Source organism: Peromyscus leucopus, chromosome X (genome assembly GCF_004664715.2).
Source record: "Peromyscus leucopus breed LL Stock chromosome X, UCI_PerLeu_2.1, whole genome shotgun sequence".
NCBI classification, from domain to species: Eukaryota; Metazoa; Chordata; class Mammalia; order Rodentia; family Cricetidae; genus Peromyscus; species Peromyscus leucopus.
Window position 1 is genome coordinate 1,592,995 of NC_051083.1, and position 20,870 is coordinate 1,613,864.

Consider the following 20,870-nt stretch of genomic DNA (forward strand, 5'->3'; position numbering starts at 1 on the left):
GCCCAAGTGAGGATGATAAGTGTATTTGAAGAGAAGCTCCAGTTCAGGACATGCTTTAGAAATGAAATCAACTGAACAGCCTTGTGAATGAAAAGAGTATAAAAGAATGAAGTAAAGTACTCAAAAATTCTTGGGATTTTGGTATAGGTAGTGCCTTTTTTTCAAATGACGAAATTTGGGAAAGATGTTAAAAGAGTAAGAGGCTCATGGAAATCTATGAATACCCATTGTCTCTATTCGTATTTTAATTCATATCTGACAGTAATTTCAAGTGGACAACTGTGTCACAGATTGGAAATAAGGCAAGGCTAGAAACAAGCATTTGGGGGGACACATAGTATATATGTCTGAGTATATGAGGCCTGATCAACTCAGGAAAAGAACAATGGTAAACTCTAGAAAGAATTCTAGATCATCCTCATATTTGCAGTAACAAGAAGGAGAAAATGAGACAAGGAAAAAGAAATTGGTAAGATAAGGGGAAATAAAGCAAAATAAGTCAACTGTAGCAACGACGACATGAAACCCCAACACTCAGGAGGCTGAGGACCCTGAATTTGAACCAGCCTGAGCTACACAGCAGAACTTTGTCTCAAAGAAAAGACAAAGAAAAAGAAGGAAAAGGAGAATATGGGATGTTCTAAAAACTAAACGTTAAGAAATATCCTCACAAATGAGAAACATTTGACATTGGTAGTCTTCCCAGCTAACTTGTTCAATTGCTTTTCTGATGAGAAAAGTTTTGTTTAACAATGGATTAAATGTATGAGCCTCGTGTCCTTAAAGGAGAGGGTGTTTCAACTGCCCGGGGTGTCAAGGACTAATAAGTGTATGAATGATAAATGAGAGGTTTATCTTGGAGACTGATCAGCACTGAGTGATGACTTTTACATACAGAGGAGTCTCTGGACAGAGACTTGTGTTTATCAGATGAGGCTGCCATAGACTGTTGTATATAGACCTGAGCAGTGAACTCTAGGAGATGGTTGGTCCAACCTTTGTAACTATTTAAACTCCTTCCTCCTTATTGTTACCTAACTCACTTTCTAGTTTTACACTAACTTGTGAATTGTGACTGCATGGCTTTTATCTGGAAATCTAGAATGACGAACAGACAAACAGATACATCGATACAGAAATGCACAAAAGTATATAGATGGTAATGAGAGCAAGCATAAATTTTTAAACCTGTACTTCAGTGGACCTTGTGTTGGAAAATTCATGAACCATGAGTTCTTCCTGGCAAGGAGTAGGGAAACACCTAACTCTATTATCCTAATAAGTTAATCAGTTTGTGTAGCTGGTATAATTCACTTTAAAAATGAATGTTCCTTCTCCATCATATCCTTCTTTCAGACTGGATTATCCAAACAATTCTTTTGATACTTTGCTTTATGTCAACAAACTTCACCAATCTCTTTATATACAAGTTATATTTAGTATATATCTACATACACATATATACACACAAATACACACTGTCAAGAATTTTAATAAGCTGTAGATATTTGAAAAGATCTTTTATAAAGCACTTTCAGTTTTAATTGTCTTTTCCTGTCCCCTTTGACTATGATCAAGAATTATACGTGACTTTAACTAAATTCAGCAGATGACAAAAAATTACTGAAACTTGAAATTGTTGAAAAATAAATTTTAAAACCCTAGTTAATATGCCATTTTACAAATCCAGAAATGAAAAGAAATCTCAGACACAGACTTGTGCTTCTATTTTCTGCTTAAAAATTTTAAAATGTAGACTCAACAAAGAGGATGAAATTTTCAAAGGAAAACTTTTAACTGATAATGAATGAACCTTCTATTTTGTCATGATTTTCCTAACAAGCATGTGATAATCAACTTGAAAACCTGTTGTTACATAAAGAAAAGACAGTTATTTGTAACTCAAGTTCCTTAGCTTAGTTTTTAAAAGATGGAGGTGTTATACTAAAATGTCTTTTAAAGTAAATCTACATTTTTAGGAACATTTTCTACTTCTTTGTTACCAGGAATGATTTTAATCACTGGCCTTTATATAAGGGATCTGGCATCTTGACTGTCATAGGTTTGGGTATCTATGGAGGGCCCTTGAACCCCCATGGACACCAAAATACACATGTATTATAATTGCTTCATGGAACTCTAAATTATTCTCTTTACAGAACACACACTGCTCATCTAACACTCGTAATTCCTAGCTTATTGCACATGGCTCTACATTAAAAAAAAAAAATTTAAGTCCCTTCTGTACCTTTCCCCTTCTTCCTTCCTTTCTATTTTTTTCTTTCCTTTTAGTCATTTAATTCTTAAGGGAAAAAACAGAGTTTTATCTTGCCCAGTTCCAAATGTGTGCATCTGCATAATATCCTCAGGAGTGAGAAGAGCTCAGGGACAACAGAGCTTGGGTCTCCTGCAGCCTACTTAGGTGTGGCTGCCCTTCAGAGCTTATGTTCATGATGTCACTGTGAGCATATTTTAGATCTCCAGATATGTTTCCTGAATGAAAGGTGGTGTCATCTCCATGATCAAAGGTGGACGGTGTGAAACAGACTCAGGAAGGAACAGGAGTAGGCTTTATTACTGCAAGGCTTCATTTGCACACAGGGCTGCAAGTATGTGTGAGGAAAAGGAGGATGGGCCCTAAGAAAGAGGCCTTTTATCCATGAGCTCCTCAATGTGGCCAAGGCCTAAATCCTCTGAAAAATCATAAATGGTTCGTATGCTGAACTTCTCACAGTGAAAACTATAACAGGAGACATGTTTTGACTTTAATGAAATGTATTTGTCCATGAAGTTTCACTAAATAATCAAAGCAATGCAAACTAAGCAATTTGTTTCAAAAAGACAACACTTCCTGACATTGAGCAGGCCAGCTCTGTATTTCCATACCTCCCTGGTGGCCTCTTTGTAATAGTGTGTGGCTGCTTCACATTTGTCATTTTTAATTTAGCATGTGTTCTAGGCTTCCACATGGTCTTTCTAATGAACATTTAAAAACAGTAGGCTATTTTAAATGCTGACTTTTATAGAAAATATTTCAATGAATATATTCAGTGAGTGTACATGGGTTTCAAAGCAATATTTTAAGTCTCTAAGAGGAAGATAGTTGGGCCAAAGAGGCTAAACAATGTTAGTATTAGTGTTGGAATTCTAAAATAAGATACTATCATCTAAATATTTGATAATTAACTGCTCCTCTGATGCATAGGTTTCAGACAAAGGGCAACAACATTAGGAGCTAGGGGGAAAACACCCTTTCAGAATGGTGAATTCTTGGAGCATAACTACACATGTGAAAGTGTCTACATTTGAAGCAAAGACAAAGCAGTAGCAACTCTAGCTACACGCTCAAGGATATCATAACCTCTGATTCTTCTATTAGACAGAGTGTATGAATCAATGAAGCAATATGGCAGAGAGTCTGCAAGAAAGTACCTAAAGAGAAATGTATGCTCCATCTTAAGGAGTAGCTTCTCCTCCACTCTCCTGAAAAGTCCCAATTTCAAAATATCAGCCATGAATGACAATTCAATATGTATAATGTATAGCAGATGGAAAGGAGGGAGGGAGGGAGGAGCCACACAGTAAATTTGCAATCTTTACATGCAGACTTTACAAGGTACCATTTGCAATGATCTCTTCTTTATGGGAATAAGACATATTACAATGAGAAGATGCACCATAAAGCTGATTATTGGGATTGGTACTGATGGGGAAGAAACAAAAAGTGCTAAGCAACCAGCTCCATCCAAAAGAAATGTCACTTGTAATGATGTGCAATATGCATGCCTGAAAAGCAGAATTAGATGCTGGGCTTTAGCAGATGTAATTATATAGTGTGATAAAGTGAAGCACAAAAGAAGTGGAATGATTCTTTCCAAATTACAAAGCTGTAAAGCATTCAGCAGTCAAGTAGTAAAAAAGGGGGAAAGTACTCTACTCCTTTAATTTGAAAAATCTATTTCCTGCCCTATAACAACATGCCTAGGATGCACAATACATCCAGGAGTTACAGAAGGACTTCTGTCCCTCTCTACTCAAGTTCCAAGTGATTTCACAATCTCAGTAAGATCAGCTATGCAGGGCAGGAAGAAGCCCAAGTCACTGTGTACTTTTCTAGAGTTGCCTTTGTGACACAAGAAACTCTATGTGACAACAGTGAAGGGACGATCCTAAATGAGGGTAAGATACTGACAAGGGTAACAAAATACAGCCTTCTTACAATGGGTCCTTTCCACTTCTCAGTACACTATAGAGCCCATCCCTGTGTGTTTAGCAGATGACAGGGTGTGTCTGGTACATAAGAACACTTGACATTGTCTACAAGGCCATCTGCTGTCAAAAACATAGGGTGAGAAAAAAGGATTTGGAGAAACAAGTGGCAAGGGGCACAAAGGCCATAAAGAAGGCATTTTACTACCAAGGGAAAAAATGGAACTGAGAAAGACAACAAATAAGCTATGAAAATCGCCTACACTAGAATAATAGAAGACTAGGGACTGGCAAGAAGACAACACATGCACAAATGAAGTCATTGTTCCCTGTTTATTCTACATTTTTGGCAGAGTCTTGCATGTCACCATTTTGGCAGTTCTAAGTATTCTTATCTCAGTGACTTCACATGGCTGTCATGGAAAAGGCACAGTTTTAAATGAGATATGGTGTGTGTGTGGGGGGGGGTGTTGTCCAAGTAATATAAACCCATTTAGTCTTGAATCTAAAATAGATTTTGAGATGACTTGGTTCCTTAAGTGCGGTTTTTCTCATGAATATTGTTTTTTATTTAACTTCTTTTATGATGAATAGTTTCAAAACAAGGTAATGGAGCTCTTCCAGGCTGCCTAGAAGTAGAAGAGTTCTACTGCACAGTTCTCCATGCAAATTTTGACTTATTTATGACTATTTCCCTCTTCTTCTACCATTATTTCCTTGATCAGAAAGTGTCTTGTCGCCCATCCACCATGCTTAGGCAATCTGCAATTGCATCTTCCTTCCTAATCTAGTTTTGCATGAAGTTCAGACCAACCTGTATTGCAGGAGGGTGAAGGAACCTGCTCCAACCCCAACCCTGTGAATTCAGAAATAACCTGTATAATAGTGATCAATTATCTCTTGAGAAAACTGTCATCATGTGAGAGGTGGCCTCATTAGAACTTATGTTAATTAGATGCTTGTGATATACCAGGCACTGCAGTGAAAGCTTAGTTGGCATGCATTATCTCAATCATCACAGCAAATTAATGCATTAGGAACCTATTTCATCCCTGACGTCAAGATGAAAACTCTAAAGATAAGAGACAGGGAGCTGTTTATCAAGGCTATGTCCTCTTGGGAGACAAAATGAAGACAACATCTCAAGTCTGACCCAAACCCTGGATTCTTAGCTGTTATAAACATACATGGCAAGAGAGAAGAAAATAAGATGATAACTAGCAGTTATGGAACAGGAATTTTTTTTCTGTTGTAAACAGTGAGGCACTTGGAGAAAAATGCAATTATTATTCAACTATAACAATCACTGTGGGAGGTCAACCAAGTTGTCATCATCCATTACAATATGCAAGGTCTTTTGATGTGGTCTCATTTGATGAGGAGGGTCCCTATACTACACCAGAGTCAGATACTGGCAGGTATCATGTGACTCTCTAGCTACTGAAGAATTTAAAAGAACAGGAGGAAATTACATAATAGGCAACCCAATTTACAACTTACTGGTAGTTGTGTGGGAAATAACTAAACAAAGAAAATGCAATTATACAAATATATAAAAGACACACATATATATACTCATGAAATCTTTTTTAATAAACACAGATAAAACAAAGGAGTGGTTTATTATCGTTGTTTACCTGATAAACATTACTGAGTGTGAACCTGTGTTTACTAGGCACTTGCTGAACCTGCTGAGGGAGACAAAGATGTATAAAGACATATGGATCATTCTGCCAATAATCATTAATTGTGAGATTCATTCTGCTGAGGATAAGCATGTTGTCTCATCTACAATTTGTTTCCCACTTCCTACTCCTCATTTGCAAAACAATTAATGACCTTGTTAGCAAATGTGTAAACAATGGCTATTAAATACGTAAATATACTCACTTAACTACTACTTTTCCTTTGCCAATAAAATAAACCTTCTCTATTAATAAACTGCTATAAACGAAAGGACTATGTTGATAAATTACACTTAGACAAGACAAAAGTCCTGAGTATGTAAGGGTAGAAATAAGAACACTGGAATGTTTAATCATATTCTTTCTGATCTAACTGCCTGTGGCCTTCACAGTAGCATTTATTAAAGAATTAAAAGTGCATTCATCTTTACGTCTTTGGTAGTAAAAATAGCAGTTTCACTAGACCTTTAGAAATTACATCTTCAATTATATTACTTAATACTTTGTTTTTATATGTTTTCTATAGGCACTATTTCTACTCATTCAAATACTAACTATAAAAAACACAAAGAAACATGGAGTTTAACTTATGGGTAAAGAATATTAAAACTGTACTGCTGGAAATGGAGAGAGGATAGCTTTATATTCCCACTGCCTTCTTTAAATAACTGTCCCATCTTCTGTTGTGCTGTGGCCAGTAGGTAATGACTATAAATGCCTTGTATTTGTAGGGCACTTGGGTTTTTATTTGCAGTAGTAATGCAGATGAGGCTCCCCAGCCAGAATAACTAAAACTGGAGGCTATTATTTTGCTTTATTGAGGTCTACCATACACACATTAAACCATATACAACACACTAATCCCAAGTGTCCTGCTAGATAAACTGCACGTTCATGTAATCACACAGATCAAAATTGGCACATTGCTAGAGCCCTACAAATTTCTTTCTTTCTTTCTTTCTTTCTTTCTTTCTTTCTTTCTTTCTTTCTTTCTTTCTTTTCTTTTCTTTTCTTTTCTTTTCTTTTTTTTTGAGTAGAAAGACATTTTATTTGGGTTTTCAAATTGCCAGGCTGGGGCAGTGTAGTATGCAACAGGCAGCAGGGAGAACTTCAGCAATTCTATGGGGATAGGCAATGGCAGGAGGAAGAGTACATGAGCTAGGACAGACTGTGAGTTAGAGCAGCAGGGAAGATCCTAGCGGGTAGGATGGGAAACCTGTGCTGTACCCTTTTCAAGAAACACCCAGAGACCACCAAGGAGCTGGCTTCTGATGCAAGCACTTAAGGATCCTTTTATTGTCAGGTTCCTACCTGGGCCTCCACCATGCAGATGGAGGGAAATGTGGTGGTTGCAGCAGGCCCAGGGGTTGAGAGCTTTTAAAGGGAAAAGCTGCAAGCCGGAATTACATGCATTGGCCACTTGGGGTAGGGTAGAAGGGATATGGGGCAAGGTGATTTTTTTGAAACTATTGGTCTAGACTTTGGGCACGAAATCACATTTGAAACCATTGGGTTAGACATTTTGGAGGAGAACCACAACTTGCTAGTCAGGATTATCTGGGCTGCTCAGCAGGATTATCTAGATATCTTCAAGGGCCATAAACCGCCAATAGAATGTCTGCAGGAGCATAGTGCCCTGTATCTGTTAGAGCTGTCATTGCACATTCCTGAGGTCCTTCCTGGAACTGAGTACAGCAGGTGCTCTAAGAGGGTGGCCCTCTCCTATGATGGAGTATGTATTGTCTTCCCACCTGAACTGGGCTAGGTATTTGACTCTTGCCTGTGCATAAGGGATGTAATTGTTTTCTTGACAAACAGGACCCAGCTTCAGAATATTTTTGAGGAAGGCTGAGTTTAGGCTTCTGTGTTGCTGGAGAGCTTCTCTCCAGGTTCCACCAAGCCCCACAGTCCCACAATCCACGTATAAAATAATCACTCAGACACTTAATATTACTTATAAACTGTATGGCCATGGCAGGCTTCTTGCTAACTGTTCTTATATCTTAAATTAACCAATTTCTATGAATCTATACCTTGCCACAAGGCTGTTGGCTTACCGGCATCTTTACATGCTGCTTGTCCTGGCAGTGGCTGCAGTGTCTCTTCTCCTTCTTCCTGTTTCCCCAATTCTCCTCTCTCTTTGTCCTGCCTATACTTCCTGCCTGGTCACTGGCCATCAGTGTTTTATTTATATAGAGTGATATCCACAGCACTTCCCCTTTTCTTCTTTTTTTAAAAAGGAAGGTTTTAATTTTAACAGTAAAATTACATATAACAAAACAATTATCGAGCAAGAATTACAGTTACAATATTAAAGAAGATGTCTTATCTGTCTTATATTTGTGAGTTTAAGGTTTTATATATAACTTATCTTTTATCATAACTGAGGAAATTACAACTATCTAGTCTTTAACCACATCAAAGACCTGAGAAGAAACATAATGATACCTGAGAAATGGTAGACGGATGCAAGCAACTTTCGGGAATCTTGCAAGAGTAGACCAACACAGCTGGCAGCCTGGACAGTCACCTAATGTTTCTCAGCATTGTTGGTGCATTCAAATTGGCTACAGGCCTAGAGTATCTGACAGACCATTTTCAGAAACAGGAATTCTGAGAGACCATCTTACCCTGTCTTGGCAGAGTACAGTGGTCACTTTTCTTGTGTCCCGCTTGTCCAGAAAGGACAGCATTGCATTTGTACTGTCAGCCATCAAGGCAAGGGCAGTTCTTTGTCCAGTAGGCCATTTTGTGCCAAAAAGACAAACTTCCAAATGGAAATGTCTTAGAAGCCCAACATTCTCTCGGGATCAAATTGGTGCAGCCAAGAGCAATTGTGTCTCACGTCAACAGAATTCTAAGTTATTTAAATGCCATATTCTCTAGGTCTATGAAGTGTTTGAAGATTACCTATCTATCTGAAATATATCTATGTATACCTAGAAGACTTAACTAACATGGCTACAAATATGATTATCATAGATAACTAATTATTTATCTATTTCTTAATTATCCATTACAATTTTAAATGAGTTACATAAACATAATACCTCAAACAAGAATAGAAATATATATATATATATATATATATATACAGTATAACAAAATTAACTTCAAGTTTGTATCAATAAAGTAAAATATATACCAATGTAAAACATTTTAGCCGGGCGTTGGTGGCGCACGCCTTTAATCCCAGCACTCAGGAGGCAGAGCCAGGCGGATCGCTGTGAGTTCGAGGCCAGCCTGGGCTACTAAGTGAGCTCCAGGAAAGGCGCAAAGCTACACAGAGAAACCCTGTCTCGAAAAACCAAAAAAAAAAAAAAAAAAAAAAAAAAAACATTATAACAAGTTGTTCTTTAAAAGCAGGTTCATTAATCTACCCTTTTATCTTATCATCTCTATATCCTATATATCTATATCACATCCCCTTTTCTTTTTTAGAAAGAGATCTCATTTATAATCAACCTGTTTTAAATAAAAATATTGGTTTTTCTCTGTCCCATACCAGAGGGCTCTTTTGATTTGGGACAGAAGAATCTCAACCATTTTTTTTTTCAAAGCAATATGTTTGGGTTTAAAGGGGGAGTGAGCCAATTCCACCTCTAAAGCCAGCTTGGTATATTTGGGAATTTGGGCGTAGCATCTCTTACTACTTCCTGCTGGAGGGGGGTGCTGTATTTTATGGGGACACAAAGAAAATTTTAGGCCTATGGGGTAGTCCTTGAGGCTGTATTGTGGGAGCCAGTTGCCTTGAAACCATTCTGGACGTTGGATCATCTGGGCCATGGTGTCATCGGAGATCTTTCAGGGTGTCTTGGCTGGTGAAACCTGATGTATCTTAATCTGGAACAAATCCATAGCCTCTGGCTTTCTGTGGAAACAAAAGCAGAACCTCTTTTCCAAAGCAACATATCCTTAAATCCAAATTTTGAAGTCAAGGTACCTTTAAAATATACATATTGGTTTAATTTAACATCTTTTTTGATCAAATTTTTTGCAGTTAAAAATCCCAAACACAACACAATCCAGATTGTCTGTGTAATATTTATCTTTACGTGGCTTTTTTATATTAATTTATCTTTTTTTTGTCTCTTTTAAGCCTACATATTGTGAATCTATTGGTTTAAATAGCAGTATTCTAAGACTGAAACTGTGCTGTGGCTGCTGGTTCCACCCATTTCAGCTTACCAACATGGCCAGTTCTGTGAGTCATCAAGTCTCAGAAATAGTAGGTCTATGCTTTTATCAAAGCAGCATGTAGCCCAGAAACCTTTTTTTTTTTTTTTTTTTTTTTTTTTTTTTTTTTTTTTTTTAATACTAGTAAAGACTAAATCTACCACACAGCGTAATATGCCGCTGGCAGACGCCTCATTCCCGCCATACTGCTGGTCAAATGCAAACGCCAGGAACCCACCAGTGTTCAAACCTGCATTTTGCGGCGTCTAGCTGCCTGTATGAGACAAGAAGCAGGAATCTGGTTTTGGCTCCGTTTAGAATTGGTTATTAAATATTCTCAGGCTTAAGGTGGAAACTCAAGTCGTTGGGCACCATTTGTTGCTGGAAAGCTTCTTTCCAGGTTCTACCAAGCCCCGCAGTCCTACAATCCACGTATAAAATAATCACTCAGACACATATTACTTATAAACTGTATGGCCGTGGCAGGCTTCTTGCTAACTGTTCTTATATCTTAAATTAACCCATTTCTATAAATCTATACCTTGCCACATGGCTGTTGGCTTACCGGCATTTTACATGCTGCTTGTCCTGGTGGTGGCTGCAGTGTCTCCTACAAACTTCTTTTTATCCCCCTAATTAATAAAAAAAAAAAAAAAAAAAAATTACCTTCCCATCTCAGGGGATCCAGCTAACAGCTTCCTCTGCCTGTTTCTGACTGCCATGCAAGTGGAACTAGCACTGTGTACATTTTTGTTTACATTTTTCCCATTAGCAGATATGTGATTTAATTGAGAGGCTGTGCCACATGCTGTGTTCTATTAATTGCATAACCACAACACAGTCACGTTCACATTTTGATGTTATTTGGTATTTGGATTGTTTCTAGTTTTGTGTAAAACATGGATAAAACTATTAAAAGAAAACAAAACAAAACTTCTAAGAAGACCATCTAAATGGTCAAGTTAGTCCAAGCTGTTGCTATGAAAGCTAAAGACCTGAGTTTGGATCCCACCAAAGATGTAAAAAGCTGGGTATGGCTGCATATGTACCTATAACCCCAGGAAGTTCCCTGCTGTTTGATGTCTAGGAGCTGAACTCTGGGTTAAATGAAGACCATGTCTCAAAAGGAAAAAGCAGAACATCTTCCTCATGCCTCCCCATATGCACGTGTGCATATACCATGAATAACACACACACACACACACACACACATACACATACACACAATTGTAGGGTATCAACAAGCAAGTAATAACTATATAAATAATAGTCAAAAGGCAAATATTTGAGTAAAATCAGAGTGTGAAGCTAATTTTAACTTGGGGATGTTTGGCGACACTTGTGAACCTAAATTTTAAATGTTATAGAATCTTAATTCCTACAGGAGAGAACAAGCTTGTTCCAAGTAGCCAGAGGAATGGGAATCTAATAAGAAACTTTTGCATTAAAGTAGAGCCCTTATTTTAGGGCTAAATCAGAAATAATTCTGGATTTGTAGGGAATGCAAAGAAAACTACTCATTTTAAAACATAGTAACAAATGTAGAAGAAAAAGAAATGAGCCATGACAATCTAAATTGTCAAATTGGGCTCTGCAGATTTGAACTTCTGGTTAATCCTAAGAAACTTAAAGTTAAACTTCTGTTTAAAGTTTGGTGTTGTTACCTTTACTGGAAGAAATGCATGCAAATTATCTCTGGGAGAATCCAGTTTCAATTAAAGTCTCAAAGAACAAATTTTTTAAAAAAATCATAAAACACATAAGAAGTAAAGACAAATCAAGAGCCAGCAGGAATAGAGCAATTCAGACAACTTGTGATTAAAAATTACAAAATGGAAGATTATACAAGAAAATAATGATTATGCCAAATAACACAAGAAGATGAAGAGTCTTAGTCTTTGTCTCAATGAGACCAAATACTTGAGAGATGGAACATAATTCAGTAGATGTTAAAAGTATAATAACTGAATGAAAGTATAATAATTAAATAGAAGTATAATAATTAAACACAGGATAAAAGATGAATTAAAATGTATAACTTCTACTCAATCAACATTCCATAACAAAGGCAGAATAAAAAAAAATAGAAGTAAAGATGTGATTAGATTATAATGCAGAAATTTCCAGAAGATATGGAAATCACTTTCTATATACAATCAGCAAAGGAAAAGGGAAAATATTAAAAAAAAAAAAAACCCAGAATCTCTATTTGTATATATCACACCAAATATCCAGAACCCAAAGAACAAGAGACCTTATAATCAGATACACAATGGGGATAGAAAGATGGCTTGGTGATTAAGAACATTTGTGGGTCTTTCATAGGCTATAAATTTGGTTCCCACCACCCACACTGGGTGACTTGTATACACCTGTAATTCCAGCTCTAGGAGATCAGACACCTTCATCTGGCATCCATGCACATGTGGCATCCATACACACACAGAGAGAGATGCCCACACATACACAAAATAAAAAAGAAAGTATATCTAAAATATAATTGAGAAAATCAAGTACACAATAGAGTATTCTTTCAAACATAGAGGGAATTGTTATCTTAAGGAGTAGAAAGGACTGAAGGATCTTGTATATATTTGGAATTCTTAATCTAACTTAGAATTATATAATCACTTAAATATATTATGTGAAACATAAGTGAAATAAGAATCTTTGAAATGAAAGAAACCAGAGAACTATTTCCAGAAAACACATAATCAGAGGAATTCAGAAAAAGGCAGAAAAGACAGAAGGGAAACGATTTACTGGGTATAAAATACAAGAATAACTGATTGCTAATGAATGTTATAAATATTCAAGCAAGTCTCAACACACATTGCTGGTGTATAATGGTATCAGATAATAAAGATGACAAGCAGAGGTAGCTAATAACAGACACTTAAAGGGAAAATAAAGTGTTTTAAGTCTTTACATTTCAGAGAGAAAAATGCCAACATTAACTAGTTTCAATATTAACTAGTTTTAACATTAACTAGTTTTAAATTTCAATTTTATCTAAACAGATAAGATTATAGAGGCTAGAGAGGTGGCCCAACAGTTAACAACACTAGCCAGTCTTCCAGAAGACCTGAGTTTGGTACCAGAACCCCACCAGGTAGGTCACAACCACTTCAATCTCCAGCTTCAGGAGGTATAGTGCCCTCTTCTGTTCTCTTTGGGCACCTGCATGCATATGCACATGGAAACGTGAAGACATACATAAATAAAGATAATTCAAAAAGAGATAACAGGGTAACTAAAACAAGATGAGTTTTAAAATAAGAAGGAAATCTGAGTCAGACAAGAAAATATAAAATGAAAGAAGGCAAGGAACAGAAAAAGGAGAAATAGAAAAAGTTGGGGCAGACAAAATAAGATGGCAGGTGCCAACCCCAAGATTCTAGTGATTTTCAAATTAATTGAATTCTTGAATTAAAAGATACAAAATGTCAACATCAGTTCATAAAAATGTTAGCAATATGTTGCCACGGGAAACTCTAAAATAATAACTTACAAGAAGAATGAAAGAGAAAATATTTTTATAAAGTATGAATTTTTAAAAATTTAAAGAAAAACAGCTATAACAATATTAATATATACAATGATACAAGTTATATATAGCTATAAAAGTATAATCAAGATTAAGAAATTAACTAGGATAGATAAATAAAAAGCAAATATATAGGAAAACATGATTATACATACACACTCACACATACAGAGAGGGGCGGAGGGAAAAAAGGAGAGCATTTTCACTAGGCTACTTAGGTCATATACTTATAAAATATAACTTCAAATTTTCAATAAATTATATTTGAACAAAAATTAAAATATTTGCTCTAGCAACAACCCTATTAGTAAAAATATTTACAGTTGAAATAGGTGATAAGTGACTTACCCAGCATATATAAAAAAAGACAGTAGAAAACTCAGTAGAAAAGCTTTAACAATCTAATTAAAATGTGAAAAAAATGTGATCAGATATTTCACTGAAAGGACACACAAATGGCAGAAAGGCACACAAAAGATGTTCAACATCACTGTATATTAGAGAAATATATAAAAACCCATACTGAACTAGTATGCTCTATTTTTCAGAACAAAGTATACAAAACAGCTAAAATTAGAATATATAAATTTGACAATACCAGATGCTAGGAGGAGTATCAGGAAAGTGGGTCTGTGTACATTGTTCATTGCTGGTGGACTAAAAAATGATTCAGCTACTCAGGAAAGATTTCAGCAATTTCTTTAGTAATAGAAACACACCTGTAGCATGCAATTGTTTTTGGGGTATTTATCCAAGAAACTAAAACATATGTTGATTTAAAAACCTGCATCCAATATCTGAAATAGCCTTTGTAAAGGACCAAACCTGAAGCACTCTCCTCAACAAGCAAAAGATCAAGCAAAAAAATGATATACCCATACCATATATGACAACATAGTACTATAAAGCAACAGACTGTAAACAGACTCATCTCAAATGGGTGTGCACATCATGCTGGGATTAAAAAGTCAATCTCCACAAAGGATGTGAGTCAAGTTACAAAAGTATCTCAAAATGACAAAATTACAGAGATAGAATACAGATTAGTGGTCACCTGGGGTGAAGGATAGTGGCACGGTGTGGATGAACATGGCTATAAAAGAATGGCAGGACAGAGGTCTCAGTGATGATTAAATAATTTTGTACCTTGACTGCAGTGAAATCAACACTGCAGGAACCTAAACCTGTGATTAAAAGACATGAGTCTCTGTATATACTGCACCATTGGAAATTCCCTGGCTTGGATCATGTACTGTGATGCATGGACAATACAACCACTGGGCGAAATTGACAACTTTCTTCTTCAATGTTTGAATATTTTATACAGTTTTTTCATTTCTTTGGCTAGGTGAATTCAAAGGTATGTCTCTCCTCAGACAAAATGGCAGACATTAAGAAAATAAATAACAGCAAATGCTGGTAAGGATTCTAGACAGAGAGCTGTCATACAATGCTTGTAAGAATCTAAACCAGCTGTCCATGATGGAAGTCAGTATAGCAAGTCCTCAGGAAACTAAGGACAAATATATCATGCAATCCAGTTATATGACTCCTAGGTCTTTACCTGAAGGCTTCGAAGTGAGCATATTGCAGGAATATTTGCTCATAGGTGTTTGCTGCATAACTATTTACAATAGTTAAGTTATGGAGCCAACCAAAGTGTCCATCAACAACAGAAATTAATGACCTATATAAAGCAATTATACTATTTCCTCAACAAAGACGAAAGTTGTTCCTTTACAAAGACTAATTAAGATGACAAATCTCTACAGATAAATTGATTAGGAGAATAAAGAGAAGCAGAAGAAATAATTAGATCATGCTATAACTGAAAACTATAGAAACTCCAGGCATTTACAGAATACTTAAAAAAACACCATAATTCCTCTATGCCAATAAATTTGAAACGGCTAAAATGCCTGGAATAATACAGCAAAGACAAGTGGTCTGAAGAATAAGAAACACACTTCTTTTTAAAAATATTTTTGTTTGAGTTTATGTGTATGAGTGCTTTGCTTACACACACACACACACACACACACACACACACACATATGGTAATAAAACATACCATGATCGATAAAAATTATAAAATAAAGCACAAGATTTGGAGCTACAGTTTTAGAGAGCTGGAGTCTATGACCATCATGGCAGGAAGTGTTATGGCAGGCAGGCATGCATGGGACTGGAGCAGTAGCTGGGCACTCACATCTTGAGACAATGATTAGGAAGAGAGAGAGATCAGGAATGAAGTGGGCTTTTGAAACCTCAAAGCACACACCCAGAGTAGTATCACTTCCAACAAGGTCACACATCCTAATCTTTCTCAAACAAGTCTACCATCTTGGAACCAAGGATTCAAATATATGAGCCTATAAAGCACCATTTTGATTCAACCCACCACATTCTGCATGTATGTATGTATGCCACCACACATGTGCTTGGTGTCTGTGGAGGTCAGAAGAGGGTATTAAATCCTCTGAAACTGGAATTATAGATGGGTGTGAGCTGCCATGTGGGTGCTGAGAACCAAACCTCAATTCTCTGCAAAAGCAACAAATGTTCTTGGCAACTGAACTTGACAACTTGCCTCCAGCCCCCAAGAAACCCATCTTTTAAAATAATGAATTAGTTGGGGCTGAAGAGTTGGATCAGTAGTTAGGAGTACTTGATGCTCTTGCAGAGGACACTGATTCATTTCCCAGCACCCACATGGTGGGTCACAGCTATGGTATTTTCATTTACAAGGCATCTGACACTCTCTTCTGGCTTCAATGTACACAAAACAATGCACATGGTGTGCACAGATACATGCAGGCCTTCATATACACATTAAAATAAACAAATCTTTAATGAATTGTTAACTGGAGGGATAGCTACATAGTTATAAGAGTCTTCTGTTCCTTTATTGCTAGCTCCAACAGAAAAGTGCCAGAGAAGTTTTAGAATACTTATTGCTTTGAATATCTGCCAAATTCCCAAATCAGTCACTAGAGTGGCATTGGATAATGTATCACCTGGATAGCGTCTTGATATTAGTTTCTCTGGAAAGATTTCAGGAGAGTTGCCATGGGCACAACTGTTACTGACACTATCAGTAAGAAAGACATCACTCAAAGGGACAAAAAGGGGAAGGAGAGCAACCCTGTCATCCAAATATTTATAGGCCAGTCCCCACCAACATTTATATTCCAGTTGTACTACTAGATGGTTCAACTGATATCCAGCAATGGGTGGAAGACATCCACAGCCTCTCATGCTCACAGGTGTAAAGGTGGTCTATCTGTTAGACACCTGACTGTAGTGTCCTAGAAAATAGCAAGCTTTAGAATTCTGGCACTGGGGTAGTGAAGCTATTTGAAGAAACCATCTATAAAGTAATGAAATAATCTAGACTTATTGAAATTTCACTCCAAACTCTAGTATTTCTTTATACAAAATCAATCCTTCTAAAAATCAATTTGTTCCTTTAAAATGTGCAATAATGGAGATTTAAAAAAAGCAGTGCAGAGTTATCTGAGGAAATCTAAGACAGACTCACATCAGGAAGCTGGAATCAGTACCCTGTTTGCAACCACTGCATCATGTTTATAAGCCAGTCATTAGTTTGCAGTTATCTTGAAATCTTTAAGCTTCCTCAGATCTCAGGATATGCTAGTCGATATCTGAACAGGAGCCAGGACTCCCCTAGCCACACATCAAGCAGGAAACAAAGACCATGAACAAGGGGTCAACTTATGACAAGGGAAATCCATATTGCACAGAAAATTATGCTTTGTTTTTAGCTATTTATTTTTCTGGGGAACCAGTTGATTTTCATAGCACTATCTTTTATTTATCTTTTATTTGCTGGTCTTACCAAAAGGAACTTCAAATTTCAACAACTGAGCCTCCTCAGGTAAACAAAGCAAAAGCTATACCAGACTTTTTTGAAGTTAAGCTCCTATCATTCTCTCCCCTATAACCTGAGCTCTTTGAGCCATAAAAACATTTTCTATCTCTTATGTATTTATGTCCCTCCAATATTGGAAGAGAGTTTTCATTCATAGTTGAACTTATGAAACTAAAAAATGTTGAGTATTCCAGCAAATGCATTTTCTAAATATTGCATTGAAGTATTTTGTTTGTTTTTTAGTAAACACAATAATGTACATAGTGAGATTTAGAAAATTTCTAAAGTTCAATTTTTCCATGGCTATTTTATTCTCCTTTATTGATGCTGTAATTCATTTATTTTTCATATACAACAAATGAGCAGAGAATAACCTTTTGTGCTAAATCCTACAGAAGAGTGTAAATTTTATACATTCATTTCCTAATCTGTAGAATGGGAATGACAATACCAACAGTACCTACTTGTCAGTATTGAATGAGTTAGTATGACCTGGTCCATTTGAAGCACTTAGAATTGAGTCTGATTCTGATGCCATTTTTACTACCCATAGAACTACTTTAACTATCAAATCAGAATACCAGCATTTCATTTGGTATATAAAAGCTCAGGATGTGAGGGCAAGCTATAAGAAAAAAAAAATAACAAGGCAAAGAAAGAAAGTGATGTGAACTGATGTTTTCACACTTGCACCACTTCACAACATACTGCCAAGAGACCAATAAGATACTCAGCAGATATGCTGGCTTGTCTCAGAGGAGTTTTCCAGAAGTACTACAAAGAAAAAGCAGATCTTGGAGTAGTCCACAGGAGAAATGGAAGAAAAAGAAGAAGAAAGTAATCTGACAGATTTCTTCTCCTTCCTAGTTTCACTGGGCAATTTTCATGGCTCTCATCTTTGCAGGGTGCAATCTCTGACTCCTTTGAGACCCTGCAGGAAGCCAGATCCCACATCCAATGCTGCTGCTGTATTCCAATCATTTTCTATTACATTCTACCTGCTATCAATCAAGCTGTAGTGTGGAAACCAAAGCCAGCACCGAGGTTGCCTTTGAATCAAATCTCTTTTTCACAGTTCTCAGTGTAGTTGATCAAAACAGGGCTGCAGAATTAGACAAGTGATTTTGAGTCCTGGACCTGCTACATTCTAGCTATGTAAGGTATTTAAGCTGCCTGTGCATTGGTCCCTTCGTCTATAAAATAGAAATGTTAATATCTACCTTACAGAGCTGTTATAAAGGATGAATGAGCAGTAAAGTAATTAGAGCTGTGATTGGCACATAAATGTTCAATAAATGTTTACTACTACCATAATCATCACTGCATACAAATGAGAAGACTGGGAAAGGCCATTCAGAATGTGAATCTGCCAGCAATGCGCTGACAGAACAAATGACAGCCTACAGTGGCACAGGAGAAGTAAAGCTGAATGATGACCATGATGGAGTGCACCAACATAGGAAACCTGAACAAATAATTCAGAACCCAAATTGCTTATTTCCCTTATTGCCTGAATTATCCAGGAAATTGCCAAAGCTCTCTAGCCCCTCAGGATCTGTAGTGGTGCTTAGTGCACCATATTTCTAATAATATGCCAATGAATGATGGCAGACTTACAGAGTTACTGATGGACACCCACACAAGAGATGCTGAAATTTTAAAATAGTCATCTTCTTGCAGATTGTGCCATGTATTCCCTCCTCACTTGCTCAAGGCTTCAATTCAGCTATTATGTGGCATTAAAACTAGAATACTGTACAACAGGAACATTTTACATCAAAGCAAAACAAATGCCTAATTTTTTTTTCAGAAATATGTGGCTTAGTTTAGGCAGAAAAGATAAATTTCTTCAAGCATCTTCATATTTGTAGATGTTTTACTCTTTTTCAGGCTTTTTTTGAAAGCCTTCAAAAATTAAACCCAGTGAAATCAGAATTTAAATGAGAAGATGGAAGAAAAAATTCCACAATTTTTTTTTTTTTTTTTTTTACATTTCAACTAAGTATAATACCAAGAGTCGGATCTCAATTACTATCACTATACTAACTTGTATTCTGAATGCCTGTCAAGAGGATAAGAACTATCTAGGCACAAGTCTAGACCATAGTTATCAATGCTAGTAGGTTTCCAAATCATCAATCATGCTTTTAACGTTTTCATGCTCTCATTGCTTGCACATATCTTGTGATTTCTATGCAGGAGATCTGGAGTGAGAGGGATCATTTTCAAGCCCGTTATTCCTCAACTACAATTAGAACAAGTGAAGAAAGCATGGAGAAGCCATTATGGAAGAGAAATCAAAACCCAGAAAAAGGAACAGCATTAACCCTGTTTTTAATATCTCTTTCAGCCTTTATGCTAATGGAAATCCACAGTCAGATATAAGAAGAAAACCAACAACTCCTATTAAAAAGCTTTTCTCAAAAGGAAAGGGGAAAATGTTATAACTATATTATGATTCCAACAAATAACAAACATTACATATATATGTGTGTGTGTATGCATATATACATATATACATAAATATGCATTTATGTAGACATACATACATTTATGTATATGTATCTTTTATGTCTCAGGCTTAAGAAGCCAGAAGACAGTTTTTTCAATATCTATAACACCTCTTGAACAGGATGCATGCATGAGAACAACAGAAAGTAAAATGCTAAATAAAGAAACAGCCAAATTCTTTTCTAAACCTCTGGCTCCCCCTGAACACATGTGAAATGCAGACACAAAATAACCAAGTTAGGGTAAAACAAAAGAACTGAATTTCCAGTAATTGCCCAGGAGATAGTTTATTCTTTGAGTCCATCTAAGTTAATTGCTGGCTAAAGTGAAGTTAACACACTCTGGTTAGGAATATAACAGAATTCAGAATACATCCTGACTACAGTTTCCAGGATGCAGTTCAAAAGTACCCAACATAAAAACCTAGGAATATATAATCAATATTCAATAAAAGGACAACCAACCACCCCCTCAAAATATCTAACTTCTGACTGAATTGGACCTATCATAACTAAGTTTAGTGAGCTAAAGGGAAGTGTCATCATAATAGAAAAATCAAAAGGCAAAAACCAAATGGAGATTCTAGAACTGAATTATAAAGTAGTTCAAAGGAAGATGTGATTCTTCAGAATTAGACTTTGCCACCTACTGGTTCACTGTTTACTTGATTTTAGAAACTTAAGCCTTCTTTCTACCGAAGAAGGAATAACCCAACAATGGAGAGAAACATCCCTGAAGGAGCTCTGAGGATGGCACTTCATACATGTCAGCTGTCAACCAAGTGAGGTGGGCTGTAGCATATTATTTTACCAGTGTTCTCTTTGCTTCTTAGCTGAGGACTGTAGATATT